We start from the raw sequence: 7,403 nt of genomic DNA on the forward strand, positions 1-7,403 counted from the left end.
TTGGTCTCACTTAAGCCAGTTTTTGTAGAAAAGGTGATTTTTTTCCAACACCTCCAAATCACACCAAATTTGTTCTACATGCTCAAATAGATGTGCCAAACATGTCTTTGAAAGAAATTTGGAAAAAATGTATCCTACAATGCCCCCTTAAGATGTAGACTGATGTTTTGATCAGTCAGTCTACATGGCAGAATAAATTCGAAACAATCTAATAAATTATAAAACCTTGAAAACCTAGCTATGTTTGTGCAACATATCAAGTGTGCAAAATTATAGGTTATTTAGAGGAGGTCGAAAAAATCACGCTTAAACACAGGGGACCATTTGGTCTCACTTAAGCCAGTTTTTGTAGAAAATGGTGCAATCTATGATGCTCTTACCGATCTACCGCTATCATTGTGGGGTTATGCTATAGAGACTGTCGCATTCACTTTAAATAGGGCTCCGTCGAAATCCTTTGAGACGACATCATATGAATTGTGGTTTGGTAAGAAACCTAAGTTGTCGTTTTTGAAAGTTTGGGATGCGATGCTTATGTCAAGAAACTTCAACCTGAAAAGCTGGAACCCAAATCGGAAAAATGGGTCTTCATAGGATACCCTAAAGAAACTATTGGGTATACCTTCTACCTTAGATCCGAAGGCAAGATCTTTGTTGCCAAGAATGGATCCTTTCTAGAGAAAGAGTTTCTCTCGAAAGAAGTAAGTGGGAGGAAAGTAGAACTTGATGAAGTATTGCCTCTTGAACCGGAGAGTGGCGGAGCTCAAGAAAATGTTCCTGAGGTGCCTGCACTGACTAGAGAGGGAGTTAATGATGATGATCATGAAACTTCAGATCAAGTTGCTACTGAACTTCATAGGTCCACAAGGACACGTTCTGCACGAGAGTGGTACGGCACCCCTTTCCTGGAAATCATGTTGTTGGACAATGGTGAACCTTCGAACTATGAAGAAGCGATGGCGGGCCCAAATTCCGAAAAATGGCTAGAAGCCATGAAATCCGTGATAGGATCCATGTATGAAAACGAAGTATGGACTTTGACTGACTTGTCCGTTGATCAGCGAGCCATCTATAAGGCTCGGCTTGTAGCTAAGGGTTATCGACTAGTTCAAGGGGTTGACTACGATGAGACTTTCTCACCCATAGCGAAGCTGAAGTCCGTCCGAATCATGTTAGCAATTGTCGCATTCTATGATTATGAGATATGGCAAATGGACATCAAAACGGCATTCCTTAATGGTTTCCTTAAGGAAGAATTGTATATGATGCAACCGGAAGGTTTTGTCGATCTAAGAATGCTGACAAGGTGTGCAAGCTCCAACGCTCAATCTATGGGCTGGTGCAAGCCTCTCGGAGTTGGAACATTTGATTTGATGAGATGATCAAAGCATTTGGGTTTACGCAGACTTATGGAGAAGCATGTGTTAACAAGAAAGTGAGTGGGAGCTCTGTAGCATTTCTCATATTATATGTGGATGACATACTATTGATGGGAAATGATATAGAATTCTTGGAACACATAAAGGCCTACTTGAACAAGTGTTTTCAATGAAGGACCTTGGAGAAGCTGCTTATATATTAGGCATCAAGATCTGTAGAGATAGATCGAGACGCCTCATTGGTCTTTCACAAAGTACGTACCTTGACAAGATATTGAAGAAGTTCAATATGGATCAGTCCAATAAGAAGTTCTTGCCTATTTTGCAATGTATGAGATTGAGCACGGCTCAATGCCCGACCACGGCAGAAGATAGAGAAAAGATGAATGTCGTCCCCTATGCGTCAGCCATAGGGTCTATTATGTATGCCATGTTGTGTACCAGACCTGATGTAAACCTTGCCGTGAGTTTGTTAGGAAGATACCAAAGTAATCCTGGCATGGAACACTAGACAGCGGTCAAGAACATCCTGAAGTACCTAAAAAGGACTAAGGATATGTTTCTCGTTTATGGAGGTGACGAAGATCTCGTCGTAAATGGTTGCGTCGATGCTAGTTTCGACACAGATCTGGATGACTCTAAGTCACAAACCTGATACGTGTATATTTTGAATGGTGGGGCAGTCAGCTGGTGTAGTTGCAAGAAAAGCGTCGTGGCGGGATCTACATGTGAAGCGGAGTACATGGCAGCCTCGGAGGCAGCACAAGAAGCAATCTGGGTGAAGGAGTTCATTACCGACCTAGGAGTTATTCCCAATGCATCGGGCCCGATGACTCTCTTCTGTGACAACACTGGAGCTATTGCCCTTGCCAAGGAGCCCAGGTTTCACAGGAAGACCAGGCATATCAAGCGTCGCTTCAACTCCATTCGTGAAAATGTTAAAAATGGAGACATAGATATTTGTAAAGTGCATACGGACCTGAATGTCGCAGATCCGTTGACTAAACCTCTTCCTCGAGAAAAACATGATCAACACCAGAACTCTATGGGTGTTCGATTCATCACAATGTAACTAGATTATTGACTCTAGTGCAAGTGGGAGACTGTTGGAAATATTCCCTAGAGGCAATAATAAAATGGTTATTATTATATTTCCTTGTTCATGATAATTATCTATTGTTTATGCTATAATTGTGTTATCCAGAAATCGTAATACATGTGTGAATACATAGACCACAACATGTCCCTAGTGAGCCTCTAGTTGACTAGCTCGTTGATCAATAGATGGTTACGTTTTCCTGACCATGGACATTGTATGTCATTGATAACAGGATCACATCATTAGGAGAATGATGTGATGGACAAGACCCAATCCTAAGCATAGCGCAAGATCGTGTAGTTCGTCTGCTAAAGCTTTTGTAATGTCAAGTAACATTTCCTTAGACCAAGAGATTGTGCAACTCCCGGATACTGTAGGAATACTTTGGGTGTGCCAAACGTCACAACGTAACTGGGTGACTATAAAGGTGCACTACGGGTATCTCCGAAAGTGTCTGTTGGGTTGGCATAAATCGAGACTGGGATTTGTCACTCTGTATGACGGAGAGGTATCTCTAGGCCCGCTCGGTAAAACATCATCATAATGAGCTCATTGTGACTAAGGGTTGGTCACAGGATGATGTGTTACGGAATGATTAAAGTGACTTGCCGATAACGAGATTGAACGAGGTATTGGGATACCGACAATCGAATCTCGGGCAAGTAACATGCCGATTGACAAAGGGAATTGTATAGGGGATTGCTTGAATGCTCGACATCCTGGTTCATCCGATGAGATCATCGTGGAACATGTGGGAGCCAACATGGGTATCCAGGTCCCGCTGTTGGTTATTGGCCGGAGAGTTGTCTCAGTCATGTCTGTATGGTTCCCGAACCCGTAGGGTCTACACACTTAAGGTTCGATGACGCTTGGGTTATTAGGAAGACTTGTATGTGATTACCGAATGTTGTTCGGAGTCTCGGATGAGATCCCGGACATCACGAGGAGTTCCAGAATGGTTCGGAGGTGAAGATTTATATATAGGAAGTTGTCATACGGTCACCGGAAAGGTTCGGGGGCATATCAGTATTGTACCGGGGCCACCGGAGGGGTTCCGGGGGTCCACCGGGAGGGGGCACCTCTCTCGGAGGGCCTCATGCGCCGTAGAGGAAAGGGAACCAGCCCCAAGTGGGCTGGGCGCATCCCCCCCCTTGGGTCCATGCGCCTAGGATTGGAGGGGAAACCCTAGAGGGGGGCGGCCCCCTTCCTCCTTCCCTTATAAATAGAGGGGCAAGGGGAGGGCTGCACACGACATCCAAGGTGCAGCCCCTCCCCTCCCCAACACCTCTCCTCCTCCGTTAAGAGCTTGGCGAAGCCCTGCCGGAGTATTGCTGCTCCACCACCACCATGTCGTCGTGCTACTGCTGGAGCTCTCTTCCTCAACCTCTCCCTCCTCCTTGCTGGATCAAGGCGCGGGAGACGTCTCCGCTCCGTATGTGTGTTCAACGCGGAGGTGTCGTTCGTTCGGCGCTAGGATCATCGGTGATTTGGATCACGATGAGTTCGACTCCATCAACCCCGTTCTCTTGAACGCTTCCGCTCGCGATCTACAAGGGTATGTAGATGCACTCCTCTCCCTCTTGTTGCTAGATGACTCCATAGATTGATCTTGGTGATGCGTAGAAAATTTTAAATTTCTGCTACGATCCCCAACATCACCGCCCCCTACTACTCCCACCGCTGGCAAGGCCATCCCTCTACTCACCCACACCCCTTTTATTCTGCGGCGACGGCAGCCTCACACCGCAGCGAACCAGTGAACCCTCATACTCCTCTACGTGTGGGCATCCATTGCCGCGTCTTCCCCGGCTCCGCATCGTCCCCTTCCTAGGCCTCGCCGTCGTCCACCGCCCTGGTGCTCTCGGCGCGGCGTGGTCAACGTGGTCAAGGAACGGCTTCCATCGGACGTGGATTGTACGTGTGGAGAGGCTGACAGCTGGGTCCACGGCCGTAGCAAGGAAGTGCCTCCTTATTACGTGCAAAATAATTATTCCTCCACCTGACAGCGGGAACCCACCGGATGGGAAATGATATAGAATTCTTGGAAAGCATAAAGGCCTACTTGAACGAGTGTTTTCAATGAAGGACCTTGGAGAAGCTGCTTATATATTAGGCATCAAGATCTCACTTAAGCCAGTTTTTGTAGAAAATGCAGCTTTTTCCACCAACTCCAAATCACCCTACATTTGTTCTACATGCTCAAATAGATGTGCCAAACATGTCTATAAAGAAATTTGGAAAAAATGTATCCTGCAATGCCCCCTTAAGGTGTAGACCGATGTTTTGATCAGTCAGTCTACAGGGCAGAATAAATTCGAAACAATTTAATAAATTATAAAACCTTGAAAACCTAGCTATGTCTGTGCAACATATCAAGTGTGCAAAATTATAGGTGATTTAGAAAAGGTCGAAAAAATCACGCTTAAACACGAGGCACCAGTTTTTGTAGAAAAGGTGATTTTTTTCACCACGTCCAAATCACACCAAATTTGTTCTACATGCTCAAATATATGTGTCAAACATGTCTATGTAAGAAATTTGAAAAAAAATGTATCCTACAATGCCCCCTTAAGGTGTAGACCGATGTTTTGATCAGTCACTCTACAAGGCAGAATAAATTCAGAACAATTTAGAAAATTATAAAACCTTGAAAACCTAGCTATGTTTGTGCAACATATAAAGTGTGCAAAATTATAGGTGATTTAGAGGAGGTCGAAAAAATCACGCTTAAACACAAGGGACCATTTGGTCTCACTTAAGCCAGTTTTTGTAGAAAAGGTGATTTTTTTCCACCACCTCCAAATCACACCAAATTTGTTCTACATGCTCAAATAGATGTGTCAAACATGTCTATGAAAGAAATTCGGAAAAAAAAATGTATCCTACAATGCCCCCTTAAGGTGTAGACCGATGTTTTGATCAGTCGGTCTACAGGGCAGAATAAATTCAAAACAATTTAAAAAATTGTAAAACCTTGAAAACCTAGCTATGTTTGTGCAACGTATGAAATGTGCAAAATTATAGGTGATTTAGAGGAGGTTGAAAAAATCACGCTTAAACACAAGGGACCATTTGGTCACTTAAGCAAGTTTTTGTAGAAAAGGCAATTTTTTCCACCAACTCCAAATCACCCTAAATTTGTTCTACATGCTCAAATAGATGTGCCAAACATATCTATGAAAGAAATTTGGAAAAAAAATGTATCCTACAATGCCCACTTAAGGTGTAGACCGATGTTTTGATCAGTCAGTCTAAAGGGCAGAATAAATTCAAAACAATTTAATAAATTATAAAACCTTGAAAACCTAGCTATGACTATGCAACATATCAAGTGTGCAAAATTATAGGTGATTTAGAAAAGGATGAAAAAATCATGCTTAAACACGAGGAACCATTTGGTCTCACTTAAGCCAGTTTTTGTAGAAAAAGGTGATTTTTTCCACCACCTCCAAATCACCCTAAATTTTATATACATGCTAAAATATATGTTCCAAACATTTCTATGAAATAAATTTGGAAAAAAATGTATCCTACAATGCTTCCTTAAGGTGTAGACCGATGTTTTGATCAGTCAGTCTATAGGGCAGAATAAATTCAAAACCATTTAATAAATTATAAAACCTTGAAAACCTAGCTATGTTTGTGGAACATATGAAGTGTGAAAAATTATAGGTGATTTAGAAAAGGTCGAAAAAATCACGCTTAAACACGAGGCACCATTTGGTCTCACTTAAGCCAGTTTTTGTAGAAAAGGTGATTTTTTTCCACCACCTCCAAATCACACCAAATTTGTTCTACATGCTCAAATAGATGTGTCAAATATGTCTATGAAATAAATTTGGAAAAAATGTATCCAACAATGCCCCCTTAAATTGTAGACCGATGTTTTGATCAGTCAGTCTACAGGCAGAATAAATTCAAAACAATTTAAACAATTGTAAAACCTTGAAAACCTAGCTATGTTTGTGCAACATATGAAGTGTGAAAAATTATAGGTGATTTAGAGGAAGTCGAAAAAATCACGCCTAAGCATGAGGGACCATCTGGTCTCACTTAAGCCAGTTTTTGTAGAAAATGCAAATTTTTCCACCACCTCTAAATCACTCTAAATTTGTTCTTCATGCTCAAATACATATGCCAAACATATCTATGAATGAAATTTGGAAAAAATATATCCTACAATGCCCCCTTAAGGTGTAGACCGATGTTTTGACCAGTTAGTCTACAAGGCAGAATAAATTCGAAACAATTTAATAAATTATAAAACCTTGAAAACCTAGCTATGTTTGTGCAACATATGAAGTGTGGAAAATTATAGGTGATTTAGAGGAGGTTGAAAAATCACGCTTAAACACGAAGGACTATTTGGCCTCACTTAAGCCAGTTTTTGTAGAAAATGCAATTTTTTCCACCAACTGCAAATCACCCTAAATTTGTTCTACATGCTAAAATAGATGTTCCAAACATGTCTTTGAAATAAATTTGGAAAAATGTATCCTACAATGCCCCCTTAAGGCGTAGGCCGATGTTTTGAACAGTCAGTCTACAGGGCAGAATAGATCCGAAACAATTTAATAAATTATAAAACCTTGAAAAACTAGCTATGTCTGTGCAACATATCAAGTGTGCAAAATTATAGGTGATTCATAAAAGGTCGAAAAATCACGCTTAAACACGAGGCACCATTTGGTCTCACTTAAGCCAGTTTTTGTAGAAAAGGAGATTTTTTTTTCACCACCTCCAAATCACAAAAAATTTGTTCTACATGCTTAAATAGATGTGTCAAACATGTCTATGAAAGAAATTTGGAAAAAAGTGTACCCTACAATGCCACCTTAAGGTGTAGACCGATGTTTTGATCAGTCAGTCTACAGGGCAGAATAAATTCAAAACAATATTAAAAATTATAAAACCTTGAAAACCTA

This window comes from Triticum dicoccoides, chromosome 3A (genome assembly GCF_002162155.2).
Source record: "Triticum dicoccoides isolate Atlit2015 ecotype Zavitan chromosome 3A, WEW_v2.0, whole genome shotgun sequence".
Taxonomy (NCBI): domain Eukaryota; kingdom Viridiplantae; phylum Streptophyta; class Magnoliopsida; order Poales; family Poaceae; genus Triticum; species Triticum dicoccoides.